This window comes from Chinchilla lanigera, unplaced genomic scaffold (genome assembly GCF_000276665.1).
Source record: "Chinchilla lanigera isolate Chin_1 unplaced genomic scaffold, ChiLan1.0 scaffold00010, whole genome shotgun sequence".
Classification (NCBI taxonomy): domain Eukaryota; kingdom Metazoa; phylum Chordata; class Mammalia; order Rodentia; family Chinchillidae; genus Chinchilla; species Chinchilla lanigera.
In genome coordinates, this window is record NW_004955411.1 from 12599826 (window position 1) to 12623612 (window position 23787).

Consider the following 23787-nt stretch of genomic DNA (forward strand, 5'->3'; position numbering starts at 1 on the left):
CTATTCCAACATCTGTAAGAAATGCCATATTTGAATCCCTAATTCAAAACATATCACCGAGCAGGGAACATGTCTTCTTTAAAATATTCCTTAATGCACAGTCCTTCGGTCATTTGTTTAGTCTTTTTCACTGAGCAAAGTTACATTACCAACTGCTAACTTCTTCTCCAACTCATGGAATCACCCAAAACAAGCCAGCATTCATTTCCTATATGTGTGTGTCCCCCAAGCTGTTATACCGTAAAGTTCAGGGGTGGAAAAATAAGTTCTTAAGCACACTGTCTACACAGCAAAGTCACCTGAACAAAACTTCCTAGGTTTCTGTCATGGCTTTCTGAATAATTTTCCTACTGCCACTCTGCCTTCTCTATTCTAATCCACATGCAATCACTGTCTTATCATATAGCCTCTTTATTCAAAAACCTTCTATAGAATACTACTCTGCCAGTAAGAAAGATAAACTGGAGTCATTTGTAGAAATTGTGGATGCACCTTAGGATTAAAGGTTCAGTGAAATAAATCCAGCACACAAACTTAAATATCACAGGGTTTCTGTGAGAGTTAATTGACTATGTTAACTACCTGAATAAGAAATCCCCAACTAAATTGGCTTAGCGTAGTTCCAGGTGTAGAGGACCGACCCCAGGGAGGAATGTTGTCAAACAGTATCAAAGGGAAATGAAGAAGGAAGGCTGCTGCTTCTGTTTCTTCAGAGGAGCTCCCGTCTTCTCATTCCCCTTGGACGTCTTCTCCTGGCTTCCAGTGCAGACCATTCGGCCCCCTGATATGGACCCACTGTATGAGACACTACACTGAGCTCCAGGCTTCTCACAGGACCATTTGGATCTCCAGGGCACAGACAGACCTTTTGCACCCTTCCACACCTGACTCTATGGGCGGACACTGAAGGCCAGTCTTGTCAATTCTTATATATTTGTATAGTTTTTTTTCTCTTTTTGGTACCAGGAATCAAACTCAGGGCCTCACACTTGCATTAAGTTTGTTTCTGTAATAAGTACTAGCTGATGCATTTTCTCTGACATGAGAAGCCCAGCGTAAAAATAAACAGCAAAATAAAAGATAGATAACAGGAAGTATAAATATAGGTCATTCTCCAAGGAGAGGGGATCAAAAGAAGGAGGGAAAGGGTAGTGAGGCAAGGGATAAGGGAGGAAACAAGGAATCAGAATGTGTGATATACATGTATGAACTCCACATGCTGAATGTAAACATTGCGTACTGCAGACATATACATAAAAAAGAATAGGAAAGAGATCAAGGGATGAGGGGAAGGAAGGGAAAGAGAATGACAAAAAGAATTAATACACGTTATGTATGTGTACCAGCTTCCCACAATGAATGTAAATGTTAGGTACTACACACATGCACTAACAAACTAAAAAAAAAATAGGAATAAAGTCAGTCCTGGAGAAAATTTTTATTTGTAAAAACCAATCTTTAATGTTAAAATATTTTAGAGTTTATAAAAAAATAAGAACTGTTTGTGACTTTCCTTTTCACAGAAAGACTGTAAACATTTATTTGTTTTATAATTTAAATTAAATCTATTTTAACTGCTATACAAACACATAACCACTTCATGCTCCAGTACACATATGCATTGCATATTTAAACCGTGTTAAATATGTCTATATCTTTTATCATCTCTGTATGGCAGAAACTTTCAAAACCTGTCCTATAACTTTTTGAAGTGCATGATACAATATTGTTATTTTTAGTCACCCTACCATGCACTAGCATTCCGGACCTTCTTGCTCCTACCTAACTGTAAATTAAATAGAAGCTGTTTCTTCATTAACCTTTCCCATCAGTACTTCCTCCTACTCTTCCCAGCCTTCAGTATCCAACATTCTACTCTTCTGTAAAATCGACTTTTTGAGATTTCACATATGAGTGAGTCATGCAGTGATTGTCTTTGCACCTAGTTTAATTAAATCACCTAACATAATGATCTCGTTTCATCTGTGCTGTCACAAATAACAGGAGTTCATTCTTTTCTACAGCTAAATAGTATTCCCTCGTGTATATGTACTGAGTTTTCTTTATCCACTCATGACTTGATGGAAATTGGAGTTGTTTCCATTTCTTGGCTATTGTGACTAGTGCCACATTGAATCTTATGGATGTCTCTTTGACATATTTATTTCATTTCATTTAGATATCCCAGGAGTGGAATTTCTGGATCCTATGAAATTCTATGTTTAATATATTTGAAGAACTGCTATACTGTTCTCTACAATGACTGTCTAACAATTTACATTACTACTAAGAGTATGCAAGCGTTCCTTCCCTCCACACACAACCTGGACACACTTGCTATCTTTCATCTTTTGATGATGGCATGTCCTTGTTGTTTTGACTTGTATGTCCTGACAATTAGAGATGTGTGCATTTTTCCCTTTAACTCTGGGCCATTTGAATGCCTTCTTTTGATAATGTCTGCTTAGCTCCATTGCCTATTTTTAAACTAGGCTATTTGTTTTGCTATTGAGTTTTTTTTGGAGTTTTTTATATCTTCAGGGTATAGACCCTAAATGATATGTGCAGTATACAAATATTTTCTCAAATGCTGTAGGTTGCCTCTTTACTGATTTTTTCCTTTGCTGTGCAGAAGCTCTTTAGTGTGATGTATGTGATTTTGTGTATTTCTGCTTTCATTTCCTGATGTCTTAAACCTTGATGCTTCTCTTTATCTAATCTCTGCATTGCGAGACACCCACTCTCACACATCTTGGGCTTGCCAGCTTATTTCTGCTCTTAGCCTCCCTACGAACTTCTCGTTCACCTAGAAAGTACTGTGTCACAGTTCTAGCAGCAGACAGACCAGTGGCAGTAAGATGCCCTAACAAACTCTTCACAGAGCTGTGGTCAGTGCTTGGGGAGTCACAGGGAAGTCTTTCACTGCAGCACAGCAAGGAGAGATAACAATATTTTCTGGAAGAGGGCTGTCTGATGAGAGCTATGGCCAAAACGAGGGAACCACATGCAGCTGCTACCAAAGCCCTCGGCAGGCAGAAAGAGGTCACAGGAAGCAATAGCCCAGCCTCCACTCACCTGCTAGTGCCTATCACTGTTTAAGCCAACAGAAAGCCAGAGGGCAAAGGAGAGCTGGGTGAGGCAGTCCACGGAGGTCACCCTTTGAAGACTTAGGCAGGGCAGAAGAGATGAATCATGTGCGTCTTTGCAACCTAACATTTTCAGTTCTGTATCTCTTTACCCCAGATAAAATTAAACAAATTGGTGAGAAAAAGACTATTTTCTACTGCTTTGCTTCCCCTGGTGGTTAAGTCAGTGCTGAGAACATTAAGATCCTCACTGAGTGTGTATTGATAGAATAAGGAAGAGATATAAGAATCATAAAGGAAGTTCTTTGGTGGATGGCAGAAAGCAATTGCTCACTGCCCAAAATTAAATGTGGGAGACAAAATAGACTTAGAATATAGTTATATACAGTTTAAATTCTGTGAAGAAGATGTCAACCTCTCTGAGGCACACTACCCTATGTCCTTTAATACTGGTCCATTTTAAAAGTAAAGTTAATAATCCACCAAATACCACAGGAACGTGGTTAGAGCTGATGAAACACCATGTCTCTCTGGCCCCTTGAAAGTCCTGCCCAGTGAAATATACAGTGTCCTGTAGTACAGGGAAGGAACTCAATGGACACTGAGTTATAACAACGCAGAAAATGATAAAGTATAGGGAAAATACAGTCAGTGTCCAAGAAATTATATAATGTAAATCCTGTGCTATGAGAAGAATCAGGAAGCTATTTCAGGGTGAGAGAGAAAGAGATTCCAATTCCTTTTGATGGCTATAATTGTCCTTCAATTGTCTTCAAAACTTTCCAAATTTCTTTCTTATTTTGAAAACATTTTTTTAAATTTTAACCCTGATTCACAGGCTGAGAAATCATAAGCTATGTATATTTTTCTACTAATAGTACAATTTGGGGAATTATATTAGATATATATATATAATATCTATAGTAAAGTACTTCTAGGAAGATTTAGGAAATTCCATGTAATTAAAGCCATTACTTAAGAGATTGTAAATAATAAGATTCTTTAATAAGGTTTATATTTTGGCAAATCCATCAGAGGGGAAAATATTACTATAAAAATTTTCAGTGGGAAAAGTGAACACTCACATAGTAAAAGGGGCAGAAGATAGAGCTAAGAGAAATAAACATCAGCACTATTGTTTTCTAATTTTTAAATAATGTATCTGGGGAAGACTGAGTGTTAGATGGAGAATTGCCACCCTCAGGGAGAAGACATGAAGGACTGAGGGCTTGGTGGTACCTACGATGGAGCAACAGAGCGGAGAAGCTAGCCAGTGGGGGTGGGGCAGGGAGAGGTATGGTGTACAAGCAAAAGGGAAGTTTCTCCAACAAGGCAACCTCAACTCTAGATTTGAATGCTAAAGATTACAAAGATGTTTTGCATTGGAATATAGTAGCTTTTTAAATTTTTGCCTAAGATTTCTTCCTATAATTCTATGAGGCAGGGTCGGGGATACAGCTCAGTGGCACAGCACCTGCCTGGCAAGCACAAGGTCCTGAGTTCGATTCCCAGTACCAAATAAATTTTTTTTTTTTTTTTGGTTTTTGGTTTTTAGTTTTTGGTTTTTCTCTGGTACTGGGAACTGAACTCACGACCTTGCGCTTGCCAGGCAGGCGCTTTGCCGCTGAGCTAAATCCCCAGCCCCCCAAATAAATTTTTTATGAGGCAGAAATATTGAGAATATTTCAAACATAAGATAGGCATTTTATTAATAGATAGATGCCACCTTGACAGCAGAGAACTTATTGCCAAAAATGAAACAAACGGATCAATAGAGTCAAGATTCACTGTTATTTGTACAACAATGATTGTCACGAGACTTAGCTTTAAAAAAAATCAGATAATAGTGGAGAATAAAGTTCAATATTTCCTTCTGTCATTCTGATAAGGTCATCAACTCAACTCAGCACCATATGGGTTCAAGTGCAAACAAATGTTACAATGAGAAAGTTTCCATCCTTCTGTTCAGCTAAGATTTTCCAGTAGAAGGGTCTTTTGAAGCAATTTTTTTTTTCACAAAGTGGGTATCTTAAAATTATCTGAACTCAATGGAAAAAGTATTCTTTTTATTTTTGTATCCCATGGGAAAAAAATTTAAACTTCATTTGTAAGGTTCCAAATCTGGAATTATAAGCACAGTTATCCTGAATAAGGAATAAAACCTTGGTTTTATTTAAATCTATTTGCCTTGGAAATAAATGAAGGACACATCTATAAATATAGAGTGCTTTTCAGATACGATTCCCAGCTTCTCCTCAGTACCCTTTCTTAGATCTCTACGCTCCTCTACTCCAGCTGTGAGGCCAGGGAAACCACACCATTGAGGTCTGGCTGTTGAGCCCTCCTTCTTCAAAGAAAAGTCTCAGAAGACAAAGAGGTCTCCTTTGATTAACTAAGCCTGCCCACATGCCATCAGAACAGTTTACAGGCAAAAAAATAAATAAATGTTTATAACTGAGCTTTCCTGATGTCACAGAATTCATCCACATTTTTTCATTTAATTCCTGTGACAATTGGGTGAGGTAGATTGCATTCCTATTTTTGCTAATTAAAACAAACAAGCCATAGAGAGATTAGGAATTTGAGGTAGAATATATAGACTGGAGCAGAGATTTTCTAACATTAGTCTTCCTGGACTTTATCATAACGCATTTTATATACTAGTCCCCTGGTCCTAAGGTCCAGATGAGAAGGTTCAGTTTAAGTTTTATTCGCTTTTCTATGTGGTTATAAGCTCATCTCCCCTATAAAACCATGCACATTTAACTGGGACATGAATCAGTGATAATCCAGGTACCAGCATCCTCTTTCAAAACCATAACCTAGCAAAACAAAACCAAGAAAAGGAGATTTCTGGAGGCATGTTTCTTGGAATCCTGAGTCTCCAGAGTTTCCCTTTGAGACAGAGAAATGAATAGGAGTACAGGGATTCTATTACCATTTGTGGAAAATATGCATTCCCAAATTTCTTTCTGGAATTTCAGAAGCCCAGCTCCAAGTTTAGAGAGTATAAAAAACAAGAATGACAGGCAACGTTGTGGAAGGGGCTGGAAAAGAAAAGCAGGCAGCTGTATTTGTATCTATTTTTTTCAGCCCATTCACTACAGAAACACCTAATTCCCTCCCTTCCTCCCCACCTCCTCGCTCCTGCCTGCTCCCCAACCCATATACACACATTGCAAGATACATTCCGTCAAGAGCTCTCCCAGCCCAGAGCAAAATAAATCAGGCAGAACCATATAATTTATTGCACCAAACTGGAATTACCCCCACCCACTTAAAAAATCTGGCTTCATTTCAGGGTAATAGCAGCTCAGCTCTGGCAGGGCTCAGTCAACGTGGGTGATCTGTGACATGTGGCAAAAATATAGAGCTCATCAGATTTAATAAAACAAAGTTCCACACACGATTGGAAGGCTTCGCTCAACAAAGGCCTGGTAGAGTACTGCAGGCAGTCCCTAGCTTTCAGGGGAAATAACCCCCTCCGAGTCCAAAGCTCTCTCTTCAATCAGAAGTCATGAAAGACCAACGGGCTGTCCCAAGTGGACAGGGAGGTGCTAGTCAGGGACAAATGCTGGTGTGACAAATGTAGTTTTATAAAATAAGAGCATGGGGAGACAGCAGAGTACCCACCACATGGATGCGTCATGAAACATCCCTGCGCTCTCAGGGTCAGCTTCCCTTCCATTGCAGGCTAGAGGTGCCCTCTGCTGTTTGCCAGTCACAGTGCACCAGGAACACTGTTGCAACCGGTTCCCCGGGGTGAGTCGCAAGAGCAGTGATGCAACCGGAAATTCCTTCTACTGAAGAGACATTTGTCTACGGTGCTGAAGAACCACAGCCTTAATCGTCCCAGGACGGCTGTGTGTGCCCTAAATGCCCACACAATTGAAACACATATTCTAAATAACACAGTTTTAGAAGCAACCACTGGGAACCTGGGAGCTGCAAATAAACTTGGACAACTCCTTTGAGGCTCACAGCTCTCTCATCTTCCCAATTACCCAATTATAAGAAAGAAGAAAAGGGAGGTAGAAAGAGCCAGAGGGATCACAGGTAAGGAAGGAAAGAAGAAATACTCAGGACTGTGAAATCCTGGTCTCTAACAGTGGTCACTGAGGCCCTTAGGCAACAACTATAGGACCCTGACCTCTACTTTGGGGACCACTTGTTCCTATGGTAACAGTAATAATAATGTCAATTAATCACCTGCCACTATAGCAACAAGCACCATGACTGTGAAAGACATCATCACTCTCATTTCATAGGCTAGGAAATTAAATTCACAAAGAAATAAATAATATACAAAAGCCGCAGAAGTGCAAGAGCCAAGATTCAAACCCAGGCCATTTGGATGCAGCCTCCCCATTCTTTCTGCTATATACACTGCTTCATAGGCTGTTGACCAGTTGACTAAACTGCACTTTGGAAGATCAGGCAGCAAAAGTCTAGCACATACCTTATAAAAACTAAGTCAAGCACTAAGTCACGTGAAATGGAATGTTATCATGGTGTGACATGCTTTGTGCCTGTGTTGTTGTGATACTCTCACTTTCTTATATTGATGATTTGTGTCAGGTGCCTGATTACTCCAGGAAATCATGACTCAGGCATCCGTAGGGGAGTGAGTGGATTTCACACTGAGTAGCAGCTGTGGTGGGACAGAGGATCCTAGATACATACTCAGAGCCCTGTGTTCCTCTCTGCTATACATCTTACTAGCACTAGCGTCTCAGGCTTATTAATTTCTCTGCATTCCAGGATCTCCTTTAATGTCATACTTTATAATATTACTATGGCAATTAAAGGAGACCACATACTTACATGCATATGTGTATACATATATACATACTTGTATCACATACATATAAAATGGAATTATGTGATATACAAAAGGTAGGCAAAACCATTACAAATCATTGAAAGGGGTTTAAGATTTTTTCTAACATCTAAACTAAACTGATGACTTGTTCTATAAATTGCTATCAAGAAGTGGCAAATGCCATGATTCATAAGGAATCTGTAAGATTTGTGGTTTGCGTCTGCCTTGGTGGAATAGAGCTCAGGGAGACATGGTGGAAAAGCAGCTCCTGTAAGGCAGCAGATGCCAAATTATAGCCCACAGACACCAGCTAGCAGCCAGAGTGCTCCAAAGACATGCAGTTGTCCCTCTTGTAGGGTACTTCATCCATTCAGCTCCACATTCAAATCTAAGACTGATTAGAAGGCCTCTTTCAGTCAGTTCTACGGTATTGACCCACTTGGTCAAAAAAGCCAGCCTGTGCCAAAGCTGAATGGAACAGTAGTCAGGCTTCATTCCAGCCTTAGGCCCACTTGCTCCAGTCCTTACTCCTGAGCAATTCATAGCTTCTCTGAAGGTTGTACCTGAAAGTACTGTCCACTGTGGACTGCATACAGTCCCTCTCAGCTGACAGCACTGACCAATGTTTCCTACACATAAAGAAACAGACTTTTCGTAAATTCAGTGTATTTAATAAGAATCTGGAAAACTCTCCTCCAAGTTTCTGGTTGCTAATGAAAACTACTTGCTTCAGTAAGACAGACTTTTAAAAGATTGTTGATAGATGATACAAATCCCCTGCCTTAAAAAGAATTATTCCAATTCCCCTATAGTAGGCATTTTGTACCAATGACAGACTAAGGGTTACTGTAATCCCCCTACCCATGTCACAAAATACTCTTCACATTTTGCCTGCAGATCTGTCTCCAGAACATCTTTATGTTGCTTCACACCCAATGAGCTTGATTGAGAACAGCATTCCCGTAAGTAATGCTCTTAATGCTCTTATGTCTCATATCTAAATGTCCACCTAAAGTCTCTTGGGATCATAGGTGATACCTTTTGAAGGTCCCTGGATTATAGGGGCATTGTAGGTGATTTCCTGTTAAAAGGTGGAGCCTAGCAGAAGAGGTGGGTCACTGTGGGTGTGAACCACAAAGGTAATAGCTCCCTTCCCAGCTCCTCCCTTGGCTTTTGACTCCATCATGAGGTGAACCACTCTCTTTTCCTATGCTCCTCTGCCATGCCATTCTGCCTTGGAGCCAGCCAACTCTTAAATTATAGGTGTCAGGTATTTTGTTCCTGCAGCAAGGGAAGTGATTAAGACATATATAAAAGAAAGGGTCTTAACTTACTGCTTGCCACATAAGGTCACTGTGCCCTGAATTGCTGTATCAGTTGGGGTTCATCAGAGGAGCAGGTTAAATATAAAAGTAAACATTTATATGTGACATCTAAAAGATTTAGAAGGTAAGCTTACCATGGCTTTTGGCTGAGTCAGGTGTGGAAGAAAGCAAAAGGGCCTTCTGTACGTTGGAGAGGCAGATGACCCAGTCAAAAGTTGAGGTCTGGAGGTTACTTCAGAGTCCTGTGTGCATCCACATCAGGAAATCAAAGGGTCTACACAAGAAGGCTGAAGACTTTGTGCTGGGAACCTGGAGACAGATGTCCAAAGGTGATGGTGAAGACTGAGCTCCTCCAAAGAAACAGAAGTGAAGCTTTCTTCTTCTTTCCCTTTTTATTCCATCGAGACTATGAGTTTTTTGGTTGGTGCCACCTGCACCCAGGGTGGATCTTCTGTTTTTAACAAGCTAGTCATCTAGACACACTCAGAACTGTGCTAAACCAATCTGCTAGGTGTTTCTTATTCAAGTTGACACCACAACTATCACAGTTGCCAAACACATTTTAGCAGTGGAGAAACTCTAGTACAGAGTTGAGTTGTTTCACTGACAAGATTAGATTAAACAACTCGTTAATTAAGGTTAACTTTTTCCCTACATAGTGAAAAAATACAGTTTAGAGAGTGTGACATTTGTTCTATACGATAGATATGATCTTTAAAAAAATGTTTCACTTTTACTTCAGCTACCGATTCCTAGTCTGTTGTTCATTTGACAAACACTATAGTGAAGCTCTTTTACTGAGGCTTGTTCACTGGGATGAGTCATCCCTGACTCTAGTTCAAGTTTGGCCACTGACCAGCTACTGACTTTGGACAAGTTACCTAAGTTACCCAAAACTTCTGTACCTCTAAGATAAGATAAAAATGCCAAAGTCAGAGATTTGCTGTGAGGATTAAAAGACATAATGAGATATTGACTAGTATTTTCATATTTCTGCCTAATTATCTTGCTTGTTAAATTGGTATTCCTACTACTTAAGTGTGGGTAAGTGAAAATATAACTGCCAGATGCTTCCTCAAACCACCTATTTGGAATTCATGAGGGTGGAGGTGGTTTTCAGATGGCGCCTATCATTTTTTCAAAATTTTTTACCCAACCCTGAGATACCAAATGCTAAGAAACACCCATTTCATTACAACTGCCTCTGCCACATTCAGTGAAATGTGCTGGACTCTGTGGTAGCACTTGCTCATAAAACAAATATAAATTTTGCTGTGGTTATCTGCTCCCTGCTGCATCATTTCTTCTGCTATGTCAGATTTTCCTTCTTCAGAATATAATTGACTTGATATATCACATAGCCAAAAAACAAACAGGCTTGGCAATAAACCCTGACCCCTCAAAAAAAAAAAAAAAAAAACCACCAACACAAGTTATGAGGAAGAAGCTAAACTGCTACTAAAGTACTTGGTAAAAGTTCATTTTCTACACACTTGGGATTTTCTAAAGGAAACACCATTCTAACCTTTGCTGTCAACACATCAAAAAACTGTTCTCAGACTCTAAGATAGTTTTCTCTAACTCTCTGGAGAACACTTAGGAGCCAGACTTTTCTCCGTATCGGTTTCCTTCATCCCCTTCTCTGGATTTCTCCTGTTCTCCACAGAGATTGTTCTTCTTCAGTCAGGATCTGCGTCTCTTGACCCCTTCTCCCCAAAAAGCATAAACCCCAAAAGTCTGTCCCTAAACACTACCTAAGTCCTCAGTCCTTATCTCCTTATACCAAGTTGAGCTCATCTTTCTCCTTATGATTTAAAATGACAAATTTCAAATTTAGAAGTGAACAAATAAACAGAAACATTACCTCAGAGATATTTTCTACTTTAATTGCCTCAGCAACCCACTAAGTCTGGAAATTGGGGCTCAGAGTGGATATTCACCTTCCCAAGGTCACATGGTCAGTAAGCAGCCAGTTAGGATTCAGGGCCAAGACTATGCAATTCCAGGGACTGTATTTTAAAATTATTCACCGCCATACTTGGTTACTGAGACTTGTCAGGAACACTAGGGCTTCACACAGAGAAAACTAGTGAAGCAGGTCTAGTAACAACTCCTGTGCACTCGATTGTTGGGTTACAGGACAAGGAGTGTGAGACAGTGTCAAACAGGATTCTGTTGATGCCACCAGGTCAACTCAGACTCTCAGTCTGACCGTATCTCTTTCTTCATTCATATTCCAGCCCTTACTATGGTGCCTGGTAATTTCATACTTTGTTGTACATGACTGTCTTCCCAAATAGACTGGGAGCTCCTCAGGGCAAGAGTTACTCCTACTTAGATCTGTGTCCCAGGGCTTCACTTAGCAGCAGTTCCAACATATCTTATTGAAGAATTTAGTGTGAGTCTAGGAGCCTGGATTATGGTACTGCTTCTTTGATTTCTCTGACTCTGTTGTTTCTTTGTATTTATATTCTTTTTCTGCTATTTTGTATGTGGAGCTTGCTTGCTTTCTTTCTTTTTCTTTCCTTGCAGTTGTTCTTACCTGCTGCTGGTCTAACATAAAAAGCAATCCAAGAAAAATAGTCCCTTTTCGATAAAAAAGGAAACTGAGTCACAGAGCCCAATGCTTATGTGTAGCTTCATGACTACACATAATCCCTCCTACAACTCCAACATAGAAAATTAAAAGAAAAATTGAAAATACTTAAAATGTGTACATCACTTCAATGATAAAATCTCAAAATGCAACAAACCAGAGATGAGAAAGGAAAGACAGTTTTCTGTTTAAGGGTCAACCCTCTGTTATTATGCCCTTTGGTTGCTTTGAGTTGAGAGGTCTGAGGCTAAGCTAAGACTCATAGATAAAAATTGCTAAGATGAATTGGGAAAGTGGAAGATGTCTTATATTTGCCGTCCTTGGGATAGAATACATACAGGAAAATACTACTAGTGCTAAGTGATTTTACATTTTCAGTACTGGCAAAATGGGAATGATGTGAGGATTACAGACACATGTAGACATGGAGAGGACTTACAATGCATCCCTTTCTGCTGTTGTTTATAACTGAGTTTTGCCTAATGTAATTATGTCTTATGTTATTCCTTGTTCATAACAAAGATAATGGCCACTTTGTTGGGAAGTACAATCCTTATGAAAGGCAGCTGAAATCCCATGTTATCAGAAGAGACCAGCAATGAAGGAGGCTGAGGCCATAGGTAACTCCCCGACTAGGACTAATACAAAGAACAGTTGGAAGAGAATTCATGCCTCTAGCAAGAAACCATAAGAGTTCACAACCAATACTAACTGCTCCTGCTTTTAATGGCCTACTGTCTCTCAGGTCCCAATCTAGGCCTTTCACATAGTACATCAGCTCCATAACAAGACATTTCAATGTCCCTAAGATGATCAGGTCAAAAACCTACTGAAGGTCAAGGAACTAAACTTTGTACTGAACTATACTTTGTACCCAGTTTTTTAATAGCTGACATAAAAGGATTAAATGATGAAAATGACCTGGGGTGACTTGTAGATAAGAGTAGCTAAACATTATAAATATACATTTAAAAGCTGGTCTTTTGCTGTGGCTTTTGTACTTAGAAGTCTTTTTTTTTCCCCTATTTTCTTATATGTTTTTTTCTACTCAGTATAGTAACTCTGTTTTGTCACTGTACATACTTTCTTCATTTACTGATGAGAATTTTTCCTTGAGTCCTTTACCTTTTTTCCTATATCTAAAGAACAGAAAATAGACCAAAAAATTCTTTTTACTACCATACTGAGTGTATCAAAAGGATTCTGGCAGCAGGTTACCAAGTATGCTACTAAAGTTAAATCCACTTTTATCAAGAAAAGATGATTCATTGGTTGATGTAACAGAGGACACAGCAAATGCAGCTTGATCCAGGGCTCAAACATTACCAGTTTTCTGTCTTCACTACTCAGCACTGGACCCTTATTGGCTCTCGTTTGATTCAGCTTCCATGGGAGGCAAGAGGACCTCAGCAATTCTCCTTTCTGCCAGTACAACCTCAGGCTCCACAAGTAGAGCTCTGCGTGGCCCCCATGAGCTCCAGGAAAGGTCTCACTGAGTCCACTGACTTTGAATCACATTGTGGTTTCTAAAGCAGCCATGGTAGACGAGGTACTGTACAGAGATGGTTAGCTTAGGCATAAGACCTATACCCGTTCTGGGGTCCACCACATAAGGCACAAGATTAAAGGAGGAGAAAAGATGACTCTCCAGAAAGAATTTGAGGCAGCATAGGTACCAGAAGAGTTTACAGACACCAAAAGCCAGGATATGGATGGTGAAACCAGAAAATACCCACCCCCAAAGAATCAAAATAATTTCTTCATTACAGTTCTCAGAAGTAAAATCACAGTGGATACCAGGAAGACATTTCAACGTGTCTGTAGGACATCCACAGAAACTTCCTGGGGAGAACTTGTGATTAAAACTGATGAGCAGTTCCTGAGACAAACTCCAGAGCCTCCTACCACAGAAGCAGAATCTTTATTTATGGAACATAAATAATGGGCCTCCAAAATGTGCTCCAGTCTCAAAGAAAAGTTATAACTCCAGAATGAAGTGCTATGTTGTTTCAGGCCAATGGGAGGAAGCTTGACACTTGGAGTTATCACTGAAATATGCACAGTGGCCTCACTAGGCCAGACACATAAGCATCCATGCTGTGCTCTAACCAAACAAGTAGGCAAAACCCCAGCATCCCAAAATCAGAACACTGTTTTGATATTCTCCAGGAGGAAAAAGATGTATCTGGAATCTCAGAAGATGAGGCTGAAGAAAGGATTCACTAGTCCAAAGCTAGAAGGCAGAAGGTCCCAATTCTCCTCAGTAACAGTCTGCCTTTGCCACAAATGACATGCAGAAGGAGTGGAAATTTTTCCTTCTTAATGGAGAAACAGTCCAAGATGGCCATGAATAGATCCGGGGATCTTAATGGTCACCAATATAACCAAATTTGAAAGGTTTTGTGAAATGTTTCTCAGTCCCCTTGAGATCAGGGAGGTTATAATTTCGAGTCATAGAGACCCCTGTGACTCCCGCATGGGAGGTTGGTCATTTACTAAAGAAAGCAGGAAAATACAATGTTTGGGATAACGACCTCTAAATGGGGTAAGATGACTGCCTGAGGGGCTAAGATTTCAAGACGAGGGCAGAGGAGTCCCTGTGGATATGTGGTAGGAAGGAAGAGGACCAGAAGCAATTATGGATTTTAAAACAGGAAAATAGTCATAGGTAAAAAATGAAAAAGTTTGTGTTTTTTCCCCATTGAGAGGCTAATAGGTAAAAACACATGAAAATTCAATAGCTATATTTTACATCTTATATGTTTTACAACTGGTTTACTTTAGGCAAACCAGTTGATTGCCTGGAATCCCAATTGCTTCATCTGTATGGCTTCTCTTATATGAGCATAATAAAGTATAATAAATTAAAGAGCAAAATAAAAGATAGATAATAAGAAACAGGGAGATAGATTTTTGTAAATGGGAAGCAGATTAAGAGACAGAGGGTAGAGGAAAGAGAAGGTAAGGGGATGTAAAAAGAATTAGGATATGTCAGGTACATGCACCAACTACTGACAACAAATATTTGTTACATACAGCAAATAGAACTAAAGAAAGAAAGAAGAAGAGAGAGAAAGAAAAGAGAAAGAAAGAAAGAAAGAGTAGTTTCAAAACATCCCTTCTGACAAATTTCAATGTCTCTTTTATAACTTAGGAATCTGAGTTATGAGTCTATTTGTCAACTACATTGCTGAAGTAATTTTCATCAGATTTCAGAGACATTTTCAACTTGTTTGTTTTTCTAGCAATCCTTGTCTTTTTAATAATAAATACTTGATTAGGAGACTTCGGATTTTGTTTCTGAATTAAGGGGAAGTGGGAGTAGAAAGGAGGTTAGAAATCACACTAAGAAAAGAAACTGATAAATATGCTGACACTTGTTTTATAGACACAGAAATGTTGGTACTTTTAAGTTTATTCGATGACTTTCAGAAGAATCCAATAAAAACTTCTGCAGATAAATTTGTGCCCTGGAACAGCATTAACAGAAACAAAAAAGGAAGCAAAGCAATTAGCAGATCGTCCTGGAGACAAGAGGAATAGGTATATTCGAGCTGCTTACCATGGTGAGTCTTCTTTTACTTTCGGGTGGTTTGTCTACCTTCAATTCTAGATTGATTTGTGGGGAAAAGGCTCAAAGTCTTCCCAAGGCAATACAAGAGGAAAAAAAAAAAAAAAAAACACAAAAAAATTAAAGTTGTGATTGTATCTTATTTCTAGTGAAGGGAACAAATAATTCTTTTTAATTTTTATATCTTCACAAGGCTGTTAGTTGCCATGACTTTAAAATCAATATAGGGCTTTGTTATGGTTTGTGTCTGCATGTTCCCCCCTAAATCTTCATGCAGTCATGGGGCGGGCTTCCAGGATTTGTGACTGATCCATGATCCAATACTGGGATTATGGGCGTGAGTGCTGCACTGCCCTGGGGCGGATAGTTTGCATATGTAAAGGCCGGGAAAAGGCTGCTTGCAACCACTCTTCCCTTTTGCTCTTGTTGCCTTCTGCCACCAATGGTTGTCCTCTGTTATGTGTCACTCTGCCTTGGAAACAGCCAAGTATGTATGGACTGAAACCTCCACAAACTGTGAGCTAAATAAACCTTTCCTTCCTTAATTTTTGGGCATCAGGTATTTTGTCTCAGCAAGAAGAGAAAAGTAACCAAGACAGGCTTTAAAGAAATACAAAGTTATTCCACAGAATAAGGATCAGACAAAAGCAAATTCTGTGCCAGAGCAGGGAGTGGCAATCTTACCAAAGTCGGGGGCCAAGTCTTTATTCCCTTGCTCACTGATGACAAGAGGGCATGGGGGGCGGGACAAGATACCCCTAGCTGCCTCATATTGTAGATCAGCTGCTTTTTGGCCACGTGGGATTGCAGACTGCCTGGAGAGAAATGTTCCCAAGCCTCTAGCTCTGGCCTATCCTATTTATCTGGGACCTGAGATTGAAGTCTGGGATGCAGCGCAGACCAAGGACCAGGCTGCAGGACGAGGCCACAGACCAAGGACCAGCGTATGGGCTCCTGAAGCGAGCACAGTAGCAGGTCTTTTCAAAACACTCTTTTTCCACCCAACCACAGAGCCCTGACTAAGTGTGGAAATCCTCTAACTCGAAGGGGCTTGAGCTCCTCAAAGGAATCACTGTCATTGCCGTTAGTGTTAAGATTCAGAGTCCCCAAACTCACCACGAAGTCTACATATTTTTTGATCATCATATTAAACAGAAAATATATACCTGGCCTTACTAAAGTAATAATGTGCTTAACAAATATAATTTAAATGCTCACAGTTCATACCTTCTGGACTGCAAGTGAATGGACTCTGGAGGAAGTTAACAAAATGAAAATACTCGTATTAGCTAAATGCCTTACTTTCAAGAAGCTGAAAAGTTAAAGTGCTCTCTACCAAAAGATGGAAAGCTCTCACACTGACCAATAGAAATTTTAAATTAATTTTAAAAGGTAAAAATTTAGCTCTGAAAAGATGTTGAGCAAGTAACAGTAGTCTTGATGTACGACTGCGGTAAACTGATCATTTCCTGATATAATTTCCGGGATTGCTGCAACAAACACCACACAGGACTCCTGTCTGACACCACCCAGAAACGCACACCTGGCAGTGCCCTATGCCAGCACATGAGGCCTAAGCCATCTTGGCTAAGCATTTCAGTATAGTGCTGAAATCAGTCTAGCATCTGTCTCTTTAACCTCACTACATTAAAAATGGACTCTCACAAGAACCTACAGAAGTTTACTGGAATTTAGTCAAACAGAGTCATTTAGTAAATATTTATTAAAGATTTTCTGTGTCATACCCTGTGGGGGAACGCAAATCTAAAATGTACAATCCCCGTGCTCCTGATCTTCACGGTATTGAAGGGCAGAGATGCACATGTGTAAGCTACTTCCATCCTCGCTCTTCACCTAGATCAATGGTTTGACATTTATGAGCGCCTGCAGGCAGCAGCCTGTCCCATTTCCCCAGGGCTCCCTCCATAGAACAGGTGGGGGAGAGAAGAGGGTACTTTGATGGGAAGGATGAAGTAATTATCATGCAAGTTCCCTTTTTCTTTTTTGCGCACTTGGGGTTGAACAGTTCATCTTTCTGGGGATACCTTGACCTGTGGAGGACTAAGAGAAGCTCAGGGTTGCTTCCTGCTCCAATCACAGAAGAGCATGATGTGTCCAGGAAAGCAGGAAAAGTCCTCTGTAACCCATGGCCCTTCACCTATCTCTCAAGCCTGAGGTCCCACAAACTACACCCTCCTCCTTTCATTCAAGCTATGTCCTCCTGAGCCATCCTTGTTCGTTCCGGTCCATTCATCTTTTAAGGGCCATCTTAAATACTTCCTCTTCATCAACCATACCTTGATCTATGCCCATGACTGCCCACTGTAATATATACTTTACCTTCTTTGAGTCTTTTTTGGGTTGTGATCAACCCCCCAAAATTTATCATGCACAAACTGTATTATAACAATTCGGGGACTTATTTACCTATCCTCAGACTATAACATGCTTGAGAATATATCTATATTGGATTTGTCTTTTTTTACTGGACAAAACAGAGTCCCGTCTAGTCTGAATTTTTAAATTCATCTATTTAACATTTATTGGGCATAAAGTATGTGTCAAATACTGAACTAGGAATTCAGTGTGTATAAATCACTTTTTGTCACCAAAGAATTTGTACTCTAAGGACCAAAAGGGGCTGATAAATATCTGTTAACCAAAACAATGCCTCTTTCCCTCAAAAATCTCCTTCTTAGCCCCATTCTTACTCCTCCTCCATTTATTCTTTCAAATTTATTTCACTAAACAGCAACTAAAGGCTTCCTACATGTAGAAAGAAAGGCTGAAAATGAAGACGAAGATTTAAGAGAAGAGATACTTTGCACTTTGGGCACTTCAGCTGGTGGTTAAGGAGCATGTTTATATCTGGTGGCTTGACATTTATGAGCTCCTAAAGGCAAAGAGGGTACACTCCCTACTGTCTTGTAAAATGGGTAAGACTTTGTCTAAACAAAGATACTTTCTCATAATAAAGGTAATAGTAATACTAAATGAACGGTTTTTGCTGGAGATTTCCTCACCAACAAATACTGAGAAGTTGAAAATTATGAATCTGCTACCATCTGACAATGATCAGGCTTGTGTTAATGACAGGCAGGTGAATAGGGATATAGAAGTAAACGTGACTCCCAAGGTAAATATGCTTTGTTCCTGCTTCTTCCGCTTAGCGTAGCTCTTCCAAGGCTGGCCCCCGTGCAGTGTTAATACTCACGAGGTTTGCATCTCTTCAGTTTTTCTGAGTTATGCTATGTACTCCCGTGGGTTTGACAATGAAGTTGAGACTACTAAACCTCTATTTTCATCCTTTCTTCTGAGCTCCAGATTCATATTTTCAACTAATGTTAACTTTTCTACCTACACTGTTCAAAGGCCCAGAAGTTCTGAATGGAAAATGTATTGTTTTCTTGCTCCTCGCTTGCTCTCCTTCTCCCCAGCTAGTCTACATCCTGGTCACATCCTCTGCAATGTCCACACCCCACCTTCAACCCCTAGAAATAGCCTCAGTCAAAGTACAGCATCGGGGCGGTTTCATAAATGAAACGGATGCTGTTGCCTAAAGTAGGATGCTGCTGTCACAGGAAGGTAGACCATATGCACTGGCTTTGGGTCTGGAAAGTGGGTGGCATGTGAACGAGGGCCAGGGAAGTTCTGATTGAAAGTCGTAAGGACCTCAAGCACAATATTAGCAGAACCCTAAAGATTCTTAAAAGAGTAGCCAGTGAGAGCTTCAAAGAAAGTAAGGAAAATATTTCTGGAAACTGCAGGAAAGGGAGCCCTGTTACACTGAAATGGAAAGTTTGGTGACACTGTCATTTACTGGAACATAGAAAATAGAAAATGTATCTAATGAACCTAACAGTCTTAATTCAGCATCTATATCAGCAGTCTGACTGGCCTGAAGCCACTACAGTATCTTTACAGAAAGCCCAAACTAAACTCTGTAAGGAGATCATACAGACAGAAGCTCAGATTGTACAAGTAATAACTATTTATATGGTCTCTCTCTACCTCCACCTGCTTCTGCATCCTAATATTGTGAATCTAGCTACCATCTGACTCCACCATATAGAAGAATCATTCCCAAATTTTAAATTGTAAGAGAATAATGGTTCTTACTCTTTAAAGACATTATGTTTCAGAGTAATAACATAAATAAGAAACAATTAATAAAACACTGTCCACATCTGTGTTCCTTAAAGATAAAATAGCATCAATACTATCAAACAAAAATAATGTCTTTCTCCTTATTCTTCATGAATGGATGGCCTTTTATTCAGGGGAAAGCTTTAAGTTTGGAAAAAAACAATAATACTCTTGCAAAGTTAGTTCTCTCTGTAAGTGTATACAAAAGCTAAGTAAACTCAAGGTTCTTATACCTATTGTTTTCATCGAACATGGACTATGTGTAATGAATTTTGAATCATTAAATCCTGTTCGATTTTCCTCCTGGTCATACATGTAGACCAAATTTCCCAGCACTTTCGTAGATATCTGCTGGCTTTATGTGGCTGGTCAGGGTGGCATGAGCCAGGGTGGTGCTATCCAAGGTAGAATCTGACACATAAAATTTTTTTCTTGTATTTCAGGCCAAGTAAAGAGGATTCCAGGATTACGCAAGGGAGAACCCACTAAATGAATAAATTATGGCCTCAATGACCATGTGAAGTAGACTATATTACACGCTTCCTCCAGCCACATTCTGGCATGAGGTAAGTTGGGAGGGAATGTGTTCTATGTTAAGCCATTAAAGCTTTCAAGTCATTTCCTATAGCAGTTAGATTGGCCTGACTAATATATTATGACTAGAAAATTGCTTAGTTATATATCTTCCATGTCTTAGTTACTTTCTCATTGCTGGAACAAAATACATCATTCTTACAAGTTAAAGGAAGAAAGGTTTATTTTTGTTCACAGTTTGTTGAGATTTCAGGCCATAGTTGGTTGGCTGCAAGATAGGACAGCGTGGCAGAGAAGAAAGAGTTCATGGCAAGGCAGACAAGAAACAGTGACCCTCCCTTCTTTCCCCTCTCCTGGTACCAATATCGGTACCAGTCAGTGCAGGTATGTGTGTGTGTGTGCACGCACATTTACAGACTTAATTTTTTAAACAATTTTTGGGAAGATGGCTGCATTTGTGTTTGTATGAGGAAGATTCTGGGTATCATGCTTGTCACCCAATGCAGAGTTTGCAAATGGAAGCAAAATTTTGTAGAATGTTTTTGTTTGCAAACCAAATTGTTTGCCAACAGAAGCATTTGTGACTTGCAGTATTACTGTGTATATCTCCAGTCAAAACTTGAAGGCTTGGAGCTCACAGTAGAGTCCCATATGTGTCCATTGTAGAAAGATGAAGGATCCGCAGTGGAAGGTTTAAGGCTCTGTGAGGAAAGGCTGAACAGTCTGCACTGGAAACCTGGAGAGGAATGTCCAAGGTGAAGACTGGAGCTCCACCAAAGAAACAAAACAAACCTTCCTTCCTTATTCCTTTTTTCATTCCATTCAGGCTACAGGCCTATTGATTGGTGCCACTCACAACCAGGATAGGTTTTCCATCTGTAGTAAATCCTTTCAGTCACACCCAGAACTATGATAAGTCAATCAGTTGGGCATTTCTTACTTAAGCTGACACAACAGTTAATTATCACAGGGCTGGGAATTTAGCTCAGCAGCACAGTGCCTGCCTGGCAAGTGCAATGTCGTGAGTTCGATTGCCGGTATCGGGAAAAAAAAAAAAAAAAAAAAAGAAAAAAAAAAGGATCTTCAGTTAATTATCACATCCTGTAATAAAAACTAATATGTACTAGGACAGGCTGCTTTGACTTTCACAAGATATACCACTTACGTCTGTGATTTGAAGACTTCTATACATATAAAGCTGTAGCATTAGATTAATTTCACAAAATCCCTGATTTTAAGGCATTGCTATGGTTGATACATTTTGTCAACTTGGGGAGTCTAGAGGTTTGGCTAAGTGACTCGGCAGTTCTGCATCTTGGGGTGCTAAGGACATGCCCTTCCTGCTCTAGGATATTATTCATTGTGTCAATGTGAGACGTTTAGAAGGTTAACTATGTGAGTGCAGCCACCTGGGTGGGGGTAGCCTGCTTACAATATAAGGGAGGGAAAGAAGCTTGCAACCACTGCCATTCCCCCCTTTGCTCTTGTTGCTTTGTTATCTTCTGCCTTGGAGCCAGCCAAGTATGGACTAAAACCTCCACAAACTGTAAGCTAAATAAACCTTTCCTTACTTAATTTTGGGCATTGGGTACTTTGTCTCAGCAAGGAGAGAAAAGTAACCAAGACAGGCATAGACCAAGTATTTTTCCATATCCTACAAAGATCTGATTGCTTTTATTCATATCCTTTTCTCAATTTTTATCCTTAAATATAACATTATTTGAATTTTTATTGCTTTTAAAAATATTAAAAGTCATGCAAAAATATTGAATATATTCAAAGCATACAACATAGTGTTTTGATATACATATCCAATGTATAATGTTTACCATGATCAAATTAATATGTCTATCATCACCCATGCTCTGCATTAAATCCCCATGAATTGTTGAATTTAAAAGTCAAAGTTTACTTTTAACCAGTATCTCACCATTTTCATACCCTCATTCCGGGAAACCTCTATTCTATTGTTTCTGTGAGTTTCACTGTTTATATCACATCTAAATTAGGTTGTGAAGTATTCATCTTCCTGCACCTGGCTTATTTCACCAAGCATAATGTTCTTAAGCATAATCGACATTGTCATGAAGGGCAAAATTGTCTTCATTTTTGTTTGTTGGATTGTTCATTTGTTTGTTGAGACAGAGTCTTACTAGGTAGTCAGGCTGGCCTTGAACTCGAAGACATCCTTCTGCCTCAACCTCCTGAGTGCTGGAATCACAGGCGTGTCCCACCACACCTGTATTTTGCTTTCATTTTTAAGGCTGAATAATATTCTATTTTATTATATACCACATTTTCTTTATCCATTTATCTACTGATGGACATGAAGGTTGTTTCCATATCTTAGCTTCTGTGAATAACACTGCAATGAAGGTATAACTGAGCTACTACAAATATTTCTCAGATATGATTTCATTTCCTTTGGCTATATACCCATAAGAGGGATTGTTAGTAGTTCTACTTTTAATTTTTTGAGGAATTCCCATGGTCTTTTCCTCAGTGCCTAGACCAATTTAAATTTCTTCCAAAAGCATACAAAGCTTCCTTTTTCTTTTCATCCTCAACAATTTTTATTATCTTTTGTCTTTGTGATGATATCTATTCTAAAATAAGTGAGATATTAAATGTTTCACTGTGATTTTGGTTTGCATTTCCCAAAGATTCTTGATATTGATCACTTCATATGCTGATGGCCATTTGTATGTCTTACTTGCATAAATGTTTGTTAGGTCCTTTGCCCATTTTTAGCTATTTAGTTCTAAGAGATCTTTATTTAGTTTGAGTGTGTCTTTTATCAAAAACATGGTTTACAAATATTTCCTCTCATTATATAGGCTGTCTTTTGATCATGTTATTTCTTTCTAGTGTGAAAGATTTCTGTTTTGATATCCCATTTTAAAATTTTTGCTTTTGTTGCCTGTGCTTTCAGTGTCATGCTCCCCAAAAATCACTGACACAACTAATATCAATGAGTTTTTTCTGATTTCTTCTGAGATTTTTATCATTGTCCATCTTGCATTTAAGTCTTTAGTCCAATTTGAGTTCATTTCTGTGCATGAGGTAAGATAGTGTACAGATTCATGAATTTGTATGTAAAAATCCAGTTTCCTCAGCACTATTTAAGGAAGAGACTTTCCTTTGTGTATTCTGATGCTCTTGTCAAAGACTAGGTGATGACCATATGTGCTATTCAGCTTTTCATCACTGTGAAAAAAATGTCTGCAAAAATCAGCTTAAAGGAGAAAACTTTATTTTAGCCCACAGTTTCAGAAGCTTCAGTCAAAAACATCTTACTCTTTTACTTTTAGTTCTGTGTCAAGGCAGAAACATCATAGCATAAGGACTTGATAGAGAAAACATATTCATCTCACAGCAGCTGGGACAGGGACCTGAGGACCACATACTGCCACCAAGACCGTGCCCCCATAATACTTCTCTCAACTAGGCACCCCTTCCTGGTGTCATCTTCTACAAATAATGCAATTAAATTATGATCTCATCAATGAATTATTCCACTTAATGAAATCTGAGATCTATTGTCTGATCTCTTCCCCAAATCCCAACATCTATCAACCAAACTGATAGAATATAAGTTTTTAGGATCATTTCAAATCCATATCATAATTCCACTATATGCATGAGCTTATTTCTGGATTCTCAACTGTGTTCCATTAGTCTACATAAAATGACTCCTTCTATGCCAG

The 23787-nt window shown here is 39.3% G+C and overlaps 1 long non-coding RNA gene across 1 annotated transcript; it reads left to right on the top strand.

The window, feature by feature from the left end:
* Positions 1-8802: 8802 nt before the first annotated feature.
* Positions 8803-18240, top strand: LOC102018904. Its single transcript, XR_259934.1, has 3 exons — positions 8803-8870; positions 15218-15395; positions 18153-18240. It is a non-coding gene; the product is annotated as an uncharacterized LOC102018904 (long non-coding RNA).
* The last annotated feature ends 5547 nt before the right edge of the window (positions 18241-23787 follow it).